Genomic DNA, 21,483 nt, shown 5'->3' with positions numbered 1-21,483 from the left:
TCTATCACAAGTGATTGGCTATAGTTCCCTGTGCTATACAGCAGGACCCCATTGCTTCCCCATTCTAAATGTAATAGTTTGCATCTACTAACCCTGCACTGCCAGTCCATCCCACAACTACAAGTCTCCCCGCAACTACAAGTCTGTTCTCCATGTCCGTGTGTATGATTCTGTTCTGTAGCAGTTTCATCTGTGCCATATTTTGGATTCCACATATAAATGATATCATATGGTTTTGTCTTTCTCTTTCTGACTTACCTCACCTAGTGCGAGAATCTAGTTGCATCCACGTTGCTGCAAATGGCATTATTTTGTTCTTTTTTATGGTAGAGTAGTATTCCATTGTGTATATATACCACATTTTCTTAATCCATTCGTCTGTTGGTGGACATTTAGGTTGTTTCCATGTCTAAGCTATTGTGAATAGTGATGCAATGAACATGGGGGTGCATGTATCTTTTTGAATGAAAGTTTTATCCAGATATATGTGTAGGAGTGGGATTGCTGGATTATATGGTAATTCTATATTTAGTTTCCTGAGGAACCTCATACTGTTTTCTATAGTTGTTGTATTCATTTACATTCCCACCAAGAGTGAAGGAGGGTTCCCTTTTATCCACACCCTCTCTAGCATTTGTTATTTGCAGACTTATTAATGATAGCCATTCTGTCCTCCCTTCTTTTTCATCATTTCTTACTTTTTCATTATTTCTTCCACTTTTATCTCCCCTTTTGACCTGTGGTCTCACTGTTTTATTTCTTTAATGGTTCCTTTAGGGATTACAATAGACATCCTTGACCTAGGACAGTGCACCTCGAATTGACAGTATAACATTTCACATATGACATAAAAAACATATATAAATATACTTTTCCATTTCCCTTTTCTCTTCTTTGTGCTATTTGTCATATATATTGCTTCTACACGTTACAAATTCCACAACACAGTATTACTCATGTTTCAAAGAATTCATTTCTTTTTAACGAAATTAAGAAAGCAGAAAAAGTTTTGGTATTCTTTATTCACCCATGTAGACTTGAGTTTCAGTCTGGCATAATTTTCCTTTAACCTGAGTAAGTTTATTCAACATCCTGTAGTGCAATTTATCACTTTGGTTATCTGTAAATATCTTCATTGGATTTAAGTTTTGATGAAAATTTTTGCTTAATGTCTAAATTCCTAATTTCTTTCTTATTTTGTATTTGAAAACTGCCATTTCCATTGTTTTCAGGCTTGTATTATTTCTTTTCTTTTTTTTTTTTTTTGTTTGTACATGAATGTTTATTTTATTTTTTTTACATTTTGATGTATATTTCTTTTTAGGCTTGTATTATTTCTGATGAAAAAGTATTGGTTATTCTATTGTTGCTGTCCTGTAGGTAATACATCTTTTTCTTCTGAATGTTTTGAAAATTTTATTTTTAATTTGGTTTAAAGCAATTGCAGTACAATATGCCTAGATGTGGTTTTCTTTGTGTTTATCCTGTTTGTGGTTTATTCCTCCATCATAACCAGAATGAGAAGTTGGAATTCTTAAAACTAAGTTTGAAAATATTCAGTTCTTCATGATGGAAGATAATATGAGAAAAAGAATGTATGGATATGCATGACTGGGTCGCTTTGCCACACAGCAGAAATTGAGCCAATATTGTAAATCAATCACACTTTAATAAAATGATTTTTAAACGGATCATATGTTGAAATGATATTATACTGGGTTCAATAAAATGTGATTAATTTTTTAAAAACGTTCAGTTCTTGCTGAGGACAGGAATAGATGTCCTCGGGGACATTAGTTATTTGGTGATAGACAATGTTCTCTGTGGTTTTTATTTTTTATTAAATTTGGAGATTTCTTTTACTATTATTTCTTTAACATTATTTTTTTCCCCCTGACAAAAGCTCTCTTCTCTTCCGGGACTTCTACTCCACAGATGTTAGACGACTTGATATTACTCCACGCGTCACTGAAGCACCTTTCTTTTGGGGGGGTGGTGCAATCTTTGTTGTATGTGTTTCAGTTTGCATCGTTTCTATCTGCTATCTTCAAAATCTTTTCTTTTGTAGTATCCAAACTGCTATTAAGCCAAATTCAGCAAAAATCTTTACATTTTGGTTAATTCTTGTATTGCAATTTTCCTTTGCTTTCCAGGCTCTCTTTTAGTTTCCATTATTTACTGAGATCCCACATGCGTTCACTCATTTATCTTTGTCTTTAGATTTTTGGCTATTTTTAATAATAGTTTCCTGAAGGCTTGTCTGTTAATTCCCACATGTCTCACCTCTGGGTCTGTTTCTACTGCCTTCTTTCCCTCCTATTTTTGTCATACTCTTCTGATTCTTCATACGCCTCGTAAGTTTTAAATTTTCTTGCTGGACAATGGAGTGCTATACTGTAGAGATTGTGGATTTGTCTTCCTGTAAAGCATGGTGGGTGTTATTCTGGTAGAGAATTAGTTTACTGGCAGCTCAGCACATTTTTCCTGAGGGCGAAGCTGTGTTAGGGTGGAGCCAGAGCAGCCCTAACGCTAGGGCTGGAGAGGTCCTCTTCCTAAACCATGACTCTCCTGGGGTCTCAGCCATGGCTTGTTGGCATTCCCTCCCTTGTCTCCCACATCCTTCTCTGGGGTTTCCATTCTCTGGGCTTACCGTCCTTCCTAGACCTCTCTGAGTTGGACCCCATGTACCCACAAGCACCCAGTCAAAGACTCAAAAGGACAACCATGGAGACTCCTGGGGCCTTCTCTGCGAAGCTCCCTTATTTCTGGTGCCCTGAGATGCAAATTCCAGCTGCTTTGGCGGTCCCAAACTTCAATCTCTGTGTTATATGGACAAGCAAGCCTGCTGCTCCCTGTTCAGGCTCAGTTTCCTTGGGCCCCAGGTTGGAAATTGCCCTCAGTAAATCAGAGTGAACTTGGTGTTCACTGGAGCTTCGTGTCTCTCAAAGATCTCAGCCCTGAGCTGCCTGTTAACTAAAGCCCGGGAAGAGATGCTTCACGTGTTGTTTTTGGTTTTGTTTTTTGGTTGTTGTAGTTTTCGCCCCATGTCGTAGTTGTTAATCATAGGAGATTAAGTCCAATACCTGTTCCTTCAATCATGGCTAGTGTTGGAAGTCAGGGTTTTCAGGACTCAGTTCTGTTCTTGCTCAGTAAATGATTGACTGTCCTCTAAGACATTAGTTATTTGGTGACTGGAAAATATCCTACAATCACGAAACATGAATTTATTGAGTCGTTTTTTGTGCCACACCTTATACTAGGTGCTTTACATACATTTTCTCACTGTCTTGCCAATAAATCAATGAAGCATGGGTATTCCTATTAACTCCACTTTAGAGATAAAATAAAATTTAGGATGTAACAAAAACTTGCCCAAGAACCATATCTGATGGTTGATAAAGCCAGGAATCGACAAGGTGAGAACTCTGGAGCCAAACTCTTAAAGACCATGCTGGCTTGATTATTCTACTCCTAAATAAACTTATATAACCACGGTTGTTCTTTCAATAAAAAAATGTTTATTTACTTTCCACAAAGGAAAATACAGCAATCTGTATGGGCTCACTACCTTTGAAATGCCGAACAGATGTGCATAATCGTCCAAAACTATCTTTTTTTTAATATATTTTTTTATTTTCCCACTGTACAGCAAGGGGGTCAGGTTATCCTTACATGTATACATTACAATTACATTTTTCCCCCCACCCTTTCTTCTGTTGCAACATGAGTATCTAGACATAGTTCTCAATGCTATTCAGCAGGATCTCCTTGTAAATCTATTCTAAGTTGTGTCTGATAAGCCCAAGCTCCCGATTCTTCCTGTGTGGCTCACAACAAAACTATCTTTATATATACCTGCAAATATTGGAGAATAGGGAAACTGAAACTCCTGCATTTGATTTTCTTTTAAAGGAAAATAATTTGATTTCCTTAAACTGGAATAGAAAGGAAGATCAGGGCTGTTTATTATTTGTCAAAAAAGCCCACACATGTGTTTTTTAAAAATTAATAGACTTTATTTTTTAGAGCAATTTTAAGTTAATAAGAGTTCCCTTCATCCCCTCTTCCTGCCACACAAGCAGCCTCCCCACCATCAATATCCTGCATCACAGTGGCACATCTGTTGCAGTTGATGAACCAACATTGATACATCATTATTATAAAGTTTACATTTGGGTTTATTGTTTGTGTGGCACATTCTGTGAGTTCAACAATTGTGTAATAACATGTATCTATCATTATAGTATCCTGATTGTGCTCAAGCTCATAGATGGCTTACTTTGACCTTACCCTGAGAGCATTGTGGAAACTCAATAATTGAGCAAAATCGTGACAGTCACTGCCGTCTATGGCAGAGGCTATCTGAAAACCGAGGAAACTGCATGGAAACACTCACTGAATATTGAATAAGTTGTCAGTGACAGACCCTATTACTGTTACTACAATGTGCTGTCGCTTCCAGTAACTTTCTTCATTGGTAAGAAGGGAACCAGCAGAACATAGACGTCCCTGTTGGGCCCAATAGCTTCTTGTTTTGTCTTACTATTTTATGCCTCTTCTTCCTGAGCCTTACTCCTCAATTATTTTCTGTCTCAATAGACATTATCACCATTAATACCAATCTCATGTGGAAACTACCATCACATGTTCTTTCTCTTTTTTGCCCTCTGCGGATAACTGATCACCACGTCCTGTGGAGCTGGTCTTCAGTCCAGCTCTCTTCTCCCTCCCACACCGCCGTCAACTCCGCTCACTACCGTTTCCCCACCAGTGATCGCTCCCTGTTCCAATTCCTCTTCCCCACGGGTGTTAGTAAGAATGGAGGTTCACCTTATTCGATTAGGGTCTGAACAACAGTGGTCTACAAGACAGAAGTTTATTTCATGTAAATTCCCGGCTCGTGCGGGAACTCCATTCTGCAAAGTTGCCAGAGGTCCGGAGTCCTTCTTGTATGTCTACAACCCTTTGGATTATCGCTGTCAGCATCATCTGAGATGTCTTCCCTGACTCTAATTTGTGGGGAGGGAAGATAACACCCCTGCCCTTTTAAAGGTGTGCTCAGGAAGCAGCACACATGCCTCAAACCCCAGAGCTTAGTCAGGTGCCCACTGCAGGGCTCACTGGACTTGATTCTGGGTGCCTGTGAACCTAGCTACACTCTGGAGTTCTATTACTCTAAGAAAAAGGAGAAGGGGAGATATTAGATACAGTTAGTAATCTCCCCCATAACACTCTTGCTGATTAAGGGCTATAAATCTTTGTCCAGAGACTCAGTATAATATTTCATTTTAGTCTTTATTTGAATTAGATGCCAAGACTCCATTTGGTTGCATTTGTGGAAAATTCGACCTCACTCATTTTTAGCATGCACTTCCCTGACGGGGTTTGTGCCGAGAGCCAAAGCTTGGGTACCCCTCCAGTTGTCAGTGATGAGACCACACAGGTTTCTGCAGAAACTGATGCCCCAGCAGGTGGGGAGCCTTCAGTCTGATGTTTTGCTGTGCTGCGCCTTGCCTCTCCTGGCTCACAGTATCCAGTGAAGCTGGAGCCCCGAACCCAGAGCCCAGCATCTCAGGTGTAACATATGGCCATTTGGTCTACACTGCTTTCAAACCCTCAGCCTCATCTGGTCTCCAATCTGGGAGCGAAACTGCTTTTCAGCCTAGGAAAAATCTCTCTTCTATCTCTTTCTTTCTCCTTCTCTAAGAGGCACCCTCCTCAAACCCCATCGTCTCAATGGATTTAAGCTTTTGAAAACAGAAGCCTCAAACCTTCCTCAAGGCAAGGAAGATGTGAACCTACGACTACCTGATGGGGAATGAGAAAAGGGATACTTATGGGTAAAAACGTGAATTAATAATTGAAATAAAAATCCCGCAGAGGAGTTCTCATTGTGGCTCAGTGGGTTAAGAGCCCGACTAGTATCCATGAGGATGTGGGTTCGATTCCTGGCCTTGCTCAGTGGGTTAGGGATCCGGCCATGCTGCAAGCTGGGGTATAGACCACAGGTGTGGCTCAAATCCCAAGTTGCTGTGGCTGTGGTATAGGCCAGCAGCTACAGGTCTGATTTGACCCCTAGCCTGGGAATTTCCATATGCTTCAGGTATGTCTCTAAGAAGAAGAAAAAAAACTCCTCTAGGGTTATTTTTCTAAAATCAACTCTGATCCTGTCCTTTCACTGATTATAATTCTCCACTGTCTTCTTGCTTCGCCTTCCCTCACCCCCCCACCCCCCAAAACATCCTAATCTGCCTTCACTCACTACCATAACTCCTCAGCAGGGCACATGCCTCTTGCAATTCAGATCCAACAAATGCATTTGCAGACTCGTCTGTGCCAAGTGGACACCTCTCTCCTTGACACATTTTTGTGCCTTTCATACTTTCCATTCCTTCAGTTTGGTATCTCCTCTACAGCCTGCTTTCCAACCTTTCACCATGAGTTCTTCAAGACTGGCTAAAATGCTGTTTTCTCTAGGCAGGTTCCCTAAGCCTCCCTGGAACCTTGGGGTAATTGTTGGGTACCAAGCCTCTGTGGTGTGCTCATGGGCAGTGGAAGGCTCTCAGTAACTGAGCCCCCGACCTTTGGTCTAGACTTCACTTAGAACACACATTGTTGGAGTTCCCATCATGGTTCAGTGGTAACAAACCTGACTAGTATCCATGAGGATGCCAGATTGATCCCTGGCCTCACTCAGTAGGTTAAGGATCTGGCGTTGCCCTAAGCTGTGATGTAGGTCTGGATCCATTTGGCTGTGGCTGTGGCTGTGGCTGTGGCGTAGGCTGGCAGCTGCAGCTCCAATTCGACCCCTAGCCTGGGAACTTCCATAAGCCACGGGTGTGGCCCTAAAAAGGAAAAAACAAAACAAAACAAAAAAACCCCCCAAAAACCAAACCAAACCCCAAACCCCACATTGTTAAATGTCTGTTTCATGCTCCAGGTTGTGATTTCTGCAGGGCAAGATGACATCTTATTCACAGATGGATACTTGCCTAACAATATACATGGCACAAGAAATGTGCTCAGAGATGCTGTGTTAGATTTCTGCTGACAAATTACCATGAGCTGGGGACAATGACAGAAATTTATTCTCTCACTGTTTTGGAGGCTGGAACTCTGAACTCAAGGCACTGCTTCTGAAGGCTCTAGGGGAGAATCCTAGTTTGTTTCTTCGAGCTTCTAGTGCCTCCTGGAGTTCCTTGGTTTGTGTCTCCATAACCCCAATCTCTGCCTCCATCTTCACATGGCTGCTCTTCTCTGAGAGTGTCTCCTCTCTTCTGTCTTTTAAAAGGACCTTGTCATTGGATTTGGGACCCACCCAGGTAATCCAGGATGATCTCTTCTCAAGATCCTTAGCTTAACCACATCTGCAAAGACCTTTTTTCCAAATAAGTCTACATTCCTAAGTTCTGGGTGGACCTATCTTTTGTGGGAGGGGACACAATTCAACCCACTAAAAATGCTATTTTTTTTTCCCCTTACAGTTGCACCTGCAGCATATGGAAGTTCCCGGGCGAGAACTCAAATTGGAGCTGCATCTACAGGCCTACGCCTCAGTCACAGCAACACCGGGTCTGAACAGCATCTGCGAACCTATACTGCAGCTCGTGGCAACGCTGGATCCTTAACTCACCAAGTGAGGCCAAGGATTGAACTTGCCTCCTCATGGAGACTATATCATGTTCTTAACCTGCCGAGCCACAGTGGGAACTCCTAAAAATGCTTTTTAAATGAATGCATAAATGCACGAAGGGAGAAAAAAAAATGAACTCTCTGTATTTGCATGCACAGAAGACAAAGAAAGAAATCTTGCTTTGCTTTTACATCTTCGTTACCTTCTATTTGTAGGTTCACTTTGTAGATAGTGACATATATTTAACCATACTTTATTGTATGCTTGAAAGTTTCTAAGACAATAGAGCTTTAATATTCTCACCATCCATAATTACAATAAAATAACTATGTGAAGTGGAGAATGTTTATCTAACCTAATTTGATAAACATTTTACAACGTATATGCACATGTCAAATCATCACATTGTACATACACCCTAAACTTACATGATGTTATGTGTCAATTATATTTCAATGAAGCTAGGAAAAAATAATCTAGTTTCTTTTAGGGAGAAAAAGGCACAAGGAAAAAAGCTATGCAGTCCTTCAAACTATACTGCTTTCTTTTTGGACATGACTTTCTTTTCTCAAAAAGCATGTTTGAAAAATGTTTCATAGGTGGCTTAGCTTTCTCTCTCCTCCAGTAAGACAGAAGCTGGGAGGTTACCACACAAATAGAACAAAGATTTTCAAATAGGCATTTCTACATATAGTCACCTTACTCTGGGTGTCTCAAAACAAAGTCTGCTTTAAGAAACAGGGCTTATGAGACTGACAGCATGTTTCTTCTTGTGGAGAGTTATATTTGTCTATTTTCACAAACAGAACAGGTTGGGAAGTTACAGGCCTAGAAAAATGTAATAAAAAGCTCCAGATTCATCTTCTGTTTGGTTTTAATATAGTCATTTTCTCTTTCCACTTTCAATGACTGCAGGATTTAATTTGAGTAATGCCACAGGAATGTGGTTTCAAGGAGAAAAAAAAAAATCTTCAAATACCCACCTCCCTGTTTCTCACTAGAAAAAAGAATCGTTCACTATATGCTGGCTTTTGAAATGCTTTCGTCTTTTTTGCTGGCAGTTGTGTTTTCTTATTTAAATAGATAAATATAAATATATTGAAATGTAAATATAGCTCTCAAAGAGAGCCCTTAGCAAAATACAAAATTCTTTTGATGTGTTTCAAAACAATAGCACCACCAAATTTTGTGACAAAATAATAAAAATTAGTGGTTTTAACTTCTTTTTGTCTGCCTCTATCAATGTTTTTTCAATATCATTATTTTCTGAGAGCACATACTGAATATTTTTTTTTTCTCTGAGAAACTCATGGATCTTTATAAACAGCAAATTGGAAACATGGGGCACCAAACTCTAAGTCTTTATTTGGCAGAAACATAGGAAGCTGGGGTACTGGAACATTCCAGTCAATTCTTAAGAAAACCACAGACTGGGGAATGAATGAAGGTGCACGTAATTGCCACAGGCACATTCCCTCTGGTCAGTTCTCAGCTGGACTGATGGGTCCCAAGTCAACTTCTTTCCTTTCCTGTATCCCCTAAAGGGTCCCTTAATAATGGTCCCTCTTCTTTTTGCTTCAAGTCAGCCCTGATTCATCTATTGAACCCGAGAGTCATAACTGGTCTGTTTCTCCTTCTTCCCCTAGTGCTCATGGCAGACATCACTAATTGATCATGACTTAGACAACCATTTGCTTGCTCAGACATTGTATGAGGAGTTCCCATTGTGGCTCAGCGGAAACGAACTCAACTAGTATACATGAGCAATCGGGTTTAATTCCTGGCCCTGCTCAGTGGGTTAAGGATCTGGTGTTGCTGTGAGCTGTGGTGTAGGCTGGCAGCTACAGCTCTGATTGGACCCCTAGCCTGGGAAATTCCATATGCTGCAGGTTCAGCCCTAAAAATGCAAAAAAAAAAAAAAAGAAAAGAAAAGAAAAGAAATTGTATGAAAGAAGGAAATTTTGTCATTCTTGCCCTAATTCACGATACGGTTCCTTATAGATTGCCTAACCCTTGCCAGATTCCTTCCCCAAGAAGGCTGTATAATGCTTTCTGCTGTCATGAAAGGCTTCTGCTAAGAATCACAGCGCCACCATCTGTCTGGCTTTGAGTGGTGCCTGCTGCCTGGACGTTGCTCTTCGCTGTCTGCAGGACTGGAGTTCCAGGTACAGAGACCTGCCTGGATCAGATCTGACATGACCTTTTAACTGCTGTATCCTGGACTCGATTGTCAGGTAAGCCCTGGAATCTGCATGCCTTTTCACTGCCTCGGAACTCCCTCTTCTGACTTGCACTGTGTTCCCAGTGACTGGCTTTCCTGAGGCCCAGATACATTTTCTTCCAAGAGGATCCCTGTGAAAAAACCCAAATCTCAGTCCCCATTGTTTCTTTTAGCACACGCATTTTCATTGGGATTTAGCACAGTAATTCTTATTTGACACTTAGCCTGGTTGCTAATACGCGATGGGCACTCGATAAAACGTTGCTGCTGTGAGTTCTCTGTCATCACAACCTCATTACCTCTAATGGGATCTTCGCCTTAATTCCGAAAAGCCTTCTTGTGGAGCAATGAGTAACAGGCTTCAAGTCTCAAAGATCCTTTGTCCACAAATGGATTTGGGGACAGTCGTACGTAACGAGTACTCAAATTGGAGCCCAATTTATACAATTTTGAAAAGTCACTTTCCATTTATAGTTATTACAAAATATGGCCTATATTCCCCATGTTATACAATGCATTCTTGGGCCTATCCTATACCCGATAGTTAGTACCTCCCATTCCCCACCCTGTTGCCCCCCACTGGTAACCACTAGTTTGTTTTCTAATCTGTGTCTGCTTCTTTTTTGTTTTATTCACTAGGGGTTTTTTTTGTTTGTTTTTGTTTTTAGATTACACCTATACCTGATGTCCTGCAATATTTGTCTTTCTCTGTCTGACTTACTTCACTTGGCACAATGTCCTCAAGTCCATCCGAGTTGTTGCAAATGGCAAAATTTCATTCTTTTTTATGGCTGAGTAGTGTTTCACTATATGTATGTACCTCATCTTCTTTATCCATTCATCGCCTGATGGATGTTTAGGTTTCTTCCATAGCTTGGTAATTGTAAACAAGGCTGCTATGAACCTCAAAGTGCATGCATCTTTTCAAATTTGTGTTTTGTCTCTTTAGGGTATCTACCCAAGAGTGGAATTGCTGGGTCTTATGGTGGTTCTATCTTTAGTTTTTTGAGAAACCACTGTACTATTTTCCACAGTGGATGCAACAATTTATATTCCCACCAACAGTGTACAAATGCTGCCTTTCTTCCACCTCCTCCCCAACCTATGTTACTTGTGTTCTTTTTGATGTTAGCCATTCTGACTATGTTATCTTAAAAAGCCATCCTTATGCTTTTCTTTTCTTTAAGAGATTTGATTCAATCATTCCACACACTCACTTTTAATGCTATGAAAGAAGATATCAGTGGGAGAGGATGTTTTCACAAAGACACATCATCAGAACTGGCAGTTTGTCCCGGACCATCAAGTCCAGGAAAACCAATGATTCACACTTTGAGCTCCTCAGCAAATGTCTGTAGAAGTTTCCAGGCTATTCAAAGACCATAAAACAAACAAATCAAAAGGGCCTCTTCCCTTTTCTCCCTGGACTCTGTCCTTGGAACTAAGTACATCTTCTTGAGGCCAAAAACTAGGAGTTGAAAGAAAAGATTTGGGTGTTAGTTCCCTCCAACCAGCTTCTTTGTGGAAGGCACTTTGGTTTGAGTGGGAAGGGTCCTTTAATTCTAGATTTCGCAGAGAGGTGGATGGCCTAGAGGTCATTTGCTGATCCATGATCTTATATGTCAGCCTCCAATGGCTCTGATGAGAGGTAGAACTGGGGAAAAATGATTCCACACTGCAGAAGGGGAGGTGTGTTTATATAACGTTTTCTACCTAAAGGGAAAACATGCCTTTCTTGGACTAAATTCCTTACTATTGATCAGTTGTAAAATATGCTTTAGATAAAATGGATTTCCACGCAAGTAATACTTTAAAAGTAGCAATAATTATAGAGATGTTTGGGCCATTTATTTATAATTATGGAATCTTTCTTTGTGAAAACTCGGAGTTCCCTTGGAGGGATGTTTGGATCTATCCTCGAGACCAGCAAGATTTAGCAGGTTGTGCTATTTGCAAATACATTCTTTTTTAGGGAGGAACTGTGTGTTTATTCTTAAAATGTCATCAATATGACTTGCTTCCTTTCGTTTGTCCAACTATCCCTGCTGCTTGGACAGGAGAATACTGTGTGTACAGACAGTTTTCTCTACTTGGGAAATCATTTGGTCTGCTCCTTTGGAAAAGTAATTACGCAGAGTGTCCAATACAGATAATAACATTGGCGACATTTAGTCCTGTAGCAAGGCAGGGTCAGGAGTCATTTTTTGAGCTGAATTCATTGCATAAAAGACGATTTCGGTTATTTTCTACATTCCAGGATGGACAATAGTTGCAAAGTGAGTCAGCGTCCTGCAGCATCCCGCAGTGTATCAGGCTGAAACGTTATATTTTCTTTCTCATATGTGGTACTGTCTATAGTGCCTCCCTTCTTTCTAAATCTGCTCTTCCCAGACAGAGCTGGTCTAGCAGTTGTTTGTACTGAGTGGTTTTTTTGGAGGGGTTAAGAATAGTAAGTACAAGTACATTATTATTATTTTCAGCCCTGTCTTCAAGAAATGCCATGCACCGTATGCATTTGCTTTTATGAAGTAAAAATGGCAATTCCCGGTAGAAGGACACTGTGGAGGATGGGAAACAGATGCTTTGGTCAGATCCCAGGATACGACACCATGGAAATGCAAAAGAACAAGAAAGCAATGACATAAACCTCAACTTCAAGGAGCTGATTGGCCAGATGACATGGACGCACCTTGTTTCGGCAAACTTTCAACAGCGCTTTTTGAACATAGGTTGGCCTTGTTTCCTAAGGCTGAAAAGACTCAGGGAACATTTGAAGATAAGTGACTCATCCTGTCCATCTCTTTGACTTCACACTTCGGTGGGGAGATTGGTATCCCGAGGAAGGACCCCCTTCCTTTAGATAGAGAAAAGCAAAGTCTGGAAAGGACCACTGAATAATAACCAGTCAGATCACACATTTGTTGCAAATATGGAAAAGAATTTCTTTAAAGTTTTCCTCATGTGGGAATGGCAGGAATCTTAGGATGAGTGCCCCAGAGGCAGATCTTGAGAGAAGGATTTGAGTGCAAGTAGCTTCTTGGAAGCTGACAGCAGGAAGCAGAGGTTCTTGGAAGGTGGGAAATTTAGACAAGAAGGGAAGAGAGCCAGCAATAAAGGGTGTATTATTGGGCAACGTACTGATGCAGGTAACTGGGCTCAGTGGCTCTGAGTCCTGAGGCTCTGAGTCCTGAGTTGTTCAATCTCAGATCGTGGAGGCCGGGGCATGGATCTGTGGACTTCCATCCTTCATTGATGGAGACCTGCCCTCGGGAACATAAACTCCCCAGTTCTTCTGGCTCTCCCTGAGCCAGGGCAGGCTCCTGAGAACGCCCAGGAGAGCGTGGCCTTGCCGCGTATGGGAAGCAGAGGATTCCTGGGTGATGAGCAGATGGTTCTGCTGCAGAATGCTGATAACTGACCTACCCCGAGAAGCCAAAAAAGAAAATGAATCTATGGCTATAAATGAATAAATGAGTGCACTGAAATTTTGTGGAGGGGTGTCGTATTTCTATGGTTTCGACATACCTTCTTACAAAATGCTTATTAGCTTCCAAGGGGAAAAGAGGACCTTTCCAGTGAATCTAGTGGTCAAAGTTAACATGACCAGTCATGAGACAAGTTAAACCACGTCCTGCCTGGTAGACCCCGTGAGAACGGAGCATCACTTCCGGGGTAGCACTGCCAGGGAAGCATGAACCGACACTAATGCCGAAGGAATATCAGGCGAGCTCCACTTGAACGGCCTTCTGCAGTGTGTAACCTGCTCTGTGAACTTTTAAAAGTGTCAAGGTCGTGACAGTCAAGGAAAGACTGAAGAACTGGTCTAGACTGAAGATATCTGAAGAGCGAGACCAACAAAGGGTAAGGTGATTCTGGACTGCCTACCTTTTCCCATAAACAACATTATCGGGATGATTGGAAAACTTGAAAGGAGTCTGGGGAGGTAGAGGGCATGAAATGTCAGTGTTGATTTCCTCATGTTAAAGGCATGTTGGGGTTACACAGAGCATCCCTGCTGGTAGCAATCATACACCCAAGTATTTCGGGGTGGTGGGGCATTGGGGCAACTTACTATCAAATGGTTCAGGATAAAAGTCTTTCTTGCACCATTCTTGCAACTTCTCTGCACATTGGAGAATATTTTTTTTCCAAAAGTAAATAATTAAAGAGTTGAGGAACAATGATGTAGAATTTATCCTCTCCTCTTTCCTTTTAAAAGGTCTCTCCTTAATGGCAGGTAATCCCATAGACAGTGTCACTGTACCATCAGGTAAAAGGACCGTCGAGCCAAGCTGGGCGCTAGGTCCCAGAGCTCCAGCTGAATTCTAGTCTGATTGAGCAGCAGTTTCACTTTGAAGAGCTACATACAGGAGAATTCCTGAAGTCACCATCTATGCTGAGAATCAGTTCCCTTAACCAAGTGTCCTAACAGGCGAGATATTTCAAAACTATCCTGTTTTGCTTTGTTTTGTTTTGTCTTTTTAGGGCCGCACCCACGGCATATGGAAGTTCCCAGGCTAGGGGTTGAATCGGAGCTGTAGCTGCCGGCCCACACCTCAGCCACAGCAACTTGGGATCCCAGCTGCATCTGCCACCTACACCACAGCTCACGGCAATCCTTAACCCACTGAGCCAGGCCAGGGATCAAACCTGCATCCTCACAGAGACCACATTGGGTCTTTAACGCACTAAGCCACAGTGGGAACTCCAGGTTCTTAATACATCTTATGAAATCTATAAATTCCCTAATTTTCTTAGAGAAACAACAGCTGTGTCAGTCCTGAGCGCGATCCTCCTTTGCAGGGATGTGTTAAGACTGAGCCGGACGGAGCAAGAAGACAACAGGTACATCGCATTCCATGGATATGACAAGCAATGCCTATGCCAGTTTCCCAACTGAATTCCCACATGTTGGCATCCAAACCAAATCTGCAGTTTCTGGGTTGAATGAAATTCTGAGCAAATTCTCACGATCCCTCCTGCGTCTGACAACTAAGTCGTTTTTTTAGTACACCTAATTAGAATGCTTTAAAATTAATTTCTGCTACTGAATTGATAGAGACCTTGACTTGTTTATTTTTCAATTCATTAAATAAATATCTGTGAGTTACCATGTCTGCCTGCTACCACTATTCTAAATACCTGTTAACAAGTTACACCACTGTTGAAAGCACCACTTAAATGGAGGCTGAATCTACGTAAGATTCCTCTGCCTGTTCTCCTGACCCCGGCTACGACGTCATGGCAACAGCGCAACATCTGGGTACACATTACTTTGTCTGCTCAGCATTTCGTTTCCAAGAATCACCTCCTACCTTCCTCTTTCCATTCACCGGGTTACCATCCCATTCCCACACTGTGATTCGTGGTCATAGCTGATTGGTTTCTTGAAGGTCGTGTGACCCTACCTGGGCCTGTCTCTTCCTCAGCAGCTGCAAAAGTAAAAGAGAGGTGATTGGACCTATAACTTTTGTAAAACTCAAAGCTGTCACTGGCGTGTGTGTGTGTGTGTGTGTGAGTGTGTGGAGATTGGGAAACAGAGCTGGATGAGGTTAAGATTGATGAGGCTACCTACAGAGATGGAGAGAAAAGAGAGAGAGAGAATTTTAACAGTGAGTTCCGGGCTTCTTTGTTTCTGCAGTCCAGTTGCATTTGTGTCTGGAGTTTCGTTTTGTTTTGTATTTATGGCCGCGCCCACAGCATATGGAAGGTCTCGGCCAGTGATTGAATCTGAGCCCCTAAGAATTACATTCATGAGTAGGTAACAGTATTTTAAATTATTCCAATAATTTTAAAAAGCTGAATATAGCTGTAAGACTTAAAGTTAATAGATTGCCTTAAATTGCCTTATATTCAATTGCCTTTGAATTGTCATTTTTGTTAGTAATGTGCTTACATAGTCTATCTTCACTGTGTATTATCAAGATTAACAATCAAGTGGTATTCAAAATTATCCTAAGGCTTTGCTCATCTTTGCTCATTGATAATCACCAATTTACTTTTTCTTGATCTCATTGGAATAATCAAATTTGCCATAACATTGCTTTATATCAAAAGTCAAGCTTTATATAAAAAGTCAAATAAACTTGGGAACCAATGGAATAAATAAAATTAAAAGGGCTCTTGATGGTAGGACTATTCAGGGCCTGTAGTAGGCGAATATTCACTGTGAAACTCCAAAACAGGATCGTGTAAACAGCAGTTTTAAAAATGATATGATCATGGCCCAGCGGAAACCAACTGGACTGGGAACCATGAGGTTGTGGGTTGGATTCCTGGCCTTGCTCAGTGGGTTAAGGATCTGGCATTGCCACCAGCTGTGGTATAGGTCATTGATGTGGCTTGGATCTGGTGTTGCTGTGGCTGTGACATAGGCCGGTAGCTGTGGCTCTGATTTGACCCCTAACCTGGGAACCTCCATACGCTGCGGGTGCAGCTCTAAAAAGCAAATAAATAAACAAATAAATAATTTTTAAAAGGTTCACTTAAAAAAATAAATATTATATGGCGAATAATAATTACTTTGTGGCCCACCTAGTAAGATCTTTCTTTTTTTTTTTTTTTGGCTTTTTAGGGCCACACCCACTACATATGGAAGTTCCCAGGCTAGGGGTTGAATTGGGGCTGCAGCTGCCGGCCTACACCACAGCCACAGCAGCAATGCCAGATCCAAGTTGTGTCTGTGACCTGCACCACAGCTCACGCAACACCAGATCTTTAACCCACTGAGCAAGGCCAGGGATCGAACCCACGTCCTCATGGATGCTAGTCAGATTTGATGACTGCTGAGCCACGATGGGAACTCCCACCTAGTTATGTCTTGAGGAACACCAGTGTCCTGAGGCTTCCTGGATGGGTGAACCTATTTGGAACTCCCTGGATTGTCACACAATGCAGGTCCAAGAGCAGCCCCAGCAGTTCGCTCCCTGGCAGCCATGCATAGCTGAAGGGTGACATTGAATCCTTTCATTGGAAACCCTCCTTTAGGATGGCTTGAAGAACAATAATTAATTTTATTATAGCTCAGATTTTTCCTCTAAACCATTATTTTTTCAAAAAAAATAAATACTGTCTACAGGTGCTTATTTTTATAATAACCACCTCTTTCATTTCCAGGTGTTTCTGTGCTTGGCAATTATATGTTTCTCTTAGTCACAAAAGTTCGTGACAACCAGGAAGGTACTGTCTGTCTTCAGCCATGTATCTCCACGTTAATACACTGAAACCTTATTTTCTTCTGTAAGAAAAAAACCCTAAACTATGCAACCTGGGGTGGTGAAGGGTGAAGGTGTTAGGAAGAATAAGTTTCCAAAGCTGGTGGAATGTTAGATTGAGGAGGCTTTTAAAGACGTTGAGTCCTGAATCTCAAGAAACACCCCCTAAATCAGAAAGCCCAGGCCAGGGTCTTGGAATGTTTGTCTTTAAAAAGCTTCCCAGAGGAGTTTCCTGGTGGCTCATCAGGAGAAGGATCTGGCATTGTCACTGCTGTGGCATGGGTTCCATCCCTGGCCCCAGAGCTTCCCCACAGCCAAATTAAAAAAAAGTAAAAAAGTATAAGAAGCAAGCTTCCCAAATGGTCATGGTACAGCTGGCTGGCAGACAGACTATAGTGAGCTGTGGATATTGTTAAAACTTACACCTTTGTCCCGTGACCTCCTTCAAATTCAGGTTTATGTGGCTTTTGAGTCAGACTTACATAGAAAGTTTTAAATCATTTTACTTCTTTTCTTTTTTTGACTGACCCAGAGCACATGGAATTCCCAGGCCAGGCATCAGATCCGAGCTGCAACCTACACCTCATCTGCGGCAGCACCAGAGCCTTAACTCACTATGCGGGGTCAGAGACTGAACCCGTGGCCCGGAGCTGCAGAGACACTGCCAATCCCGTTTCGCCACAGCGGAAACTCCTGAATTGTGTTTCTTTTGAGGATGTCCTGATATTCCAAAAAGAATATTTGGGGTTTTTTTCCCTTCTCTTTATGGGTTTCCCTTACCTGACCAACGTATTACATACTGAAGTTTCCTCAGAGAATTTTGAGGAATTACATTTTTGGTGAATCACATTTTTCACACGCTGTGCTCTCTCAGGAATCTGGTCTCATGGGTGACCACCCACACGCAGGTGAGCTCACTCTCAAACGAGATGCCGACTTCCAAATCCACAGGACTTCACTTGGATGTCCCGCAGTCACATCGGATGCAGCTTGCCATCCTCTTACTCCTGTGCTCATGCTCTCCCAGTGGGTAGCATTGCCAGCCACCTAAGAATCCAAGTCGGAATCATAAGGTCCACTCTTTCATCAGTTCATAAATTTCATCTCCTTAGTCCAACTTGATATTTCAAGTCCTGATCATTTTCCCTCCTAAATCTTTTATTTTTCCATCTTTTTAGGGCCACACCCGAGGCATATGAAGGTTCCTAGGCTAGGGGTCAAATTGGAGCGACCACAGCCACAACCACGTGGGATCGGAGCCACGTCTGCAACCTACACCATACCTCATGGCAACATCAGATCCTTAACCCACTGAGCGAGGTCAGGGATCAAACCTGCAACCTCATGGTTCCTAATCAGATTTATTTCCGCTTTGACCCCCCAGCCTGGAAACTTCCATAAGCCACAGATGTGACCCTAAAAAGCAGAGCAAAAAAAAAAAAAAAGAAAAGAAAAGAAAAAGTATAGTTAAGCACATGCGTATTTTACACTTAGGGAAGTATCTGTGGTGAAGTTACACTTCAGAGCTTGGGATTTAATTGGTTGTTAACAATGAGAAACTAAATTAAAGAAATTGTAATTACTTATATGGGTACCTAATGAAGACATCTAAGGGAATAAGGTTAAGAGAATAATATAGGTCTTAGAATATAACCTAGCTTCTTTGGAAGCCTTTAGCTCACCAGTCAATGTTCTGATGCTAAACTTCAGTGGATAATGCTTTGACTTCCCATGTCACTATGCGCTAGTACAGCAAAATGAATTTGCTTAATTAAAGGCGGGCACAAAATGTATACAAGACGCTCTGTACTCTTTCTTTCCAAAATAAACGAACTTTAGTATAAAGTGGGTGGAAACTGATATTCTAGTATTCTATAAATTTTTTCTGAGAACTAGAAAGAGATGCTAAGTTGCATAGTACTTGTTTTCCTCTATATCTTTTTAAATTAAAGTATAGTTGATTTACAATGCTGTGCCAATTTCTGCTGTACAGCAAAGTGACTCAGGTGTACCTATATACATTATTTTTTCATTATATAAGTAGCATGTTCTTAATTATTTGATTTTGTGAAGGAATTCTATACCAGTGAGGACAAATTTACAAAATGTCACTAACAGTTAGTGAAAAGAAGATATTCAGATTCTTAATTAACTTAGAATTTGAATCTTTGCATTCTTATGGCATTTACATTGCTCGCTTCAAATATTTTTGAGCGATTTTTCTAAAAATTTTTCCTAACATCCAAACAGCTTTTAAAGGACGGCTACTGGCCTAAGCCATAAGTCAATATAATGTCATTTCTCTAATCTAAATTAGGAAGGGACATGACACCTTAAAAATAATTAAACTGTAGTTAAAAGTTTGGACCTAGTGACTGAACTTGAAATACTACAAATTTTAAAATGACAGTACTTAGATATAAATGAATTCATTTTATCAGCAGGATTTTTTTTTCTTTTTCTTTTTATGGCTGCACTTACAGCATATGGAAGTTCCTAGACTCGGAGTCAAAGCAGAGCTGCAGCTGCTGGCCTACACCACAGCCATAGCAACGTCAGATCTGAGTCACATCTGTGACCTGTGCTGCAGCTTTCAGCAACGCCGGATCCTTAACCCCCTGAGTGAGGCCATGGATCAAACCAATATCACCAAGGAGACTAGGTCGGGTTCTTTTTTTTTTTTTTTTTTGGTCTTTCTGCCTTTTCTAGGGCTGCTCCCTCGGCACATGGAGGTTCCCAGGCTAGGAGCTGCCAGCCTACACCACAGCCACAGCAACGCCAGATCCAAGCCACATCTGTGACCTACACCACGGCTCACGGCAATGCGGGATCTTTAACCCACTGAGCAAGGCCCAAAGATCGAACCGCAACCCCATGGTTCCTAGTCGGATTCGTTAACCACTGAGCCACGACGGGAACTCCCCTATGTCGAGTTCTTAACCTGCTGAGTCACAATAGGAACTCCTTAGTAGGAAATTTTTAACCCCATTCTCTCAGTACCTGATAGAAGAAATAGAAAACAACAACAACAAAATATAATTGAGAATATTTGAGTAGCATGTTAAACAAACTTGGCCTAACTGACCTACATATAAAGCATTATACCCAATAATTCTAAAAGACATGAGTTTATCAAGTACACATGGATTATTTATTAAAGCAACCAAATTTGGGACATGAAGCAGCAATTCTTAACAAATTTCAAATGATTGAAATCAGAATACAATTTCTGATCATGGTAGAAATTAACTAGATATAACAAAAAATTTTAAATATCCGTATGTTTGAAAATTAAGCAATATACTTCTAAATAATGCATCAATCAATAAAAAATATAATAAATCAGAAAAAAAATGTTAACTGCAAAATAGTGAAAATACTATTTATTTAAACTTATGAGATACAGCAAAAGCTGTGCTTAGAGAAAAATGTGTAGCCTTAAGTATATATGATAGAAAACAAGAAAGGCTGAAAATTAATTATCTAATTATTCACTCAAGAAAGTGGAAAATGGGAGTTCCCTGATGGCTCAGAGAGTTAAGGATTCAGTGTTGTCACTGCTGTGGTCTGGTTTACTGCTGCGGCTTAGGTTTGATCCCTGGCGTAGGAACTTCCACATGCCACAGGGGCAGCCAAAAAAATAAAAATAAATAAATGGAAAGAAAAAGGAAAATGAATATAATATTAAATCTAAAGAATACAGAAAGAAGGAAATAATAAAGATAAGCACATAAATCAATGAAATAGAAAGCAAATACAAGGTACTGCTGATTAACTACCAAAAATTTTTTTTTTATATTAAATTAGAAAGCTGGCTTTTGGTTGAGAAAAGTCTCTTCAATTCGATAAACATCTAGAATGCCAAATATTCTAATTCTTCAACTCAAAACTTGAATAATATGTTTGTCTTTATAATTTCTATACTTAATATTAAATTTTCCAAGTTTTAGAATTCATGTACTAAGAAAACAATTATGACACTCCAACTAATTTGAAATGTTTTTTCCTATGAAAGCATCGGTGGGCTTCTATCTCAGCAGGCTGATATATAGTCTGTGTTTTAAGTACCAATCAGGATTCCACTAGATCCTTGTTTAAGACACGGAAGGGACACAGTGAACCGCTTTTTAGTTGTTTTATCAATGACTGCAAACATAAAGGAAAAGTGGGGTATAGACTTATTCTAAGATTTGCATTATTTTATTCCCCAATTTCTTTTTTAGGGCCTCACCTACAGCACATGGAAGTTCCCAGGCTAGGGGCTGAATCAGAGCTGCAGCTGCAGGCCGATACCACAGCCACAGCAACTGGGGATCCAAGCCACATCTTTGACCTACACCACAGCTCACAGCAACGCCAGATCCTTAACCCACTGAGCGAGGCCAGGGATCAAACCTGCATCCCGGATACTAGTG

The 21,483-nt window shown here is 40.9% G+C and overlaps 1 long non-coding RNA gene across 2 annotated transcripts in view; it reads left to right on the top strand.

The window, feature by feature from the left end:
- The window catches only part of LOC106504772 (uncharacterized), a 28,819-nt gene extending 13,852 nt beyond the window's left edge, over positions 1–14,967 (top strand). Inside the window, exons 1-4 of one of the 2 annotated variants that reach the window (XR_001298539.3) lie at positions 2,490–6,103; positions 9,523–9,867; positions 12,335–13,715; positions 14,658–14,967. This is a non-coding gene — a long non-coding RNA (uncharacterized LOC106504772). Of the gene's footprint in view, positions 1–2,489; positions 6,104–9,522; positions 9,868–12,334; positions 13,716–14,657 lie in introns of those variants that run through there. The other variant, XR_014813425.1, reaches the window with a different exon arrangement.
- The last annotated feature ends 6,516 nt before the right edge of the window (positions 14,968–21,483 follow it).

The sequence above is a fragment of the Sus scrofa genome, chromosome 8, assembly GCF_054392235.1.
Source record: "Sus scrofa isolate SSC_HxYL_T2T_F1_AM1 chromosome 8, Sscrofa_HxYL_maternal_Yorkshire_Landrace_v2.0, whole genome shotgun sequence".
Classification (NCBI taxonomy): Eukaryota; Metazoa; Chordata; class Mammalia; order Artiodactyla; family Suidae; genus Sus; species Sus scrofa.
Note: the sequence above shows the minus strand (reverse complement) of the source record. Positions and strands in the feature narration are given on the sequence as shown.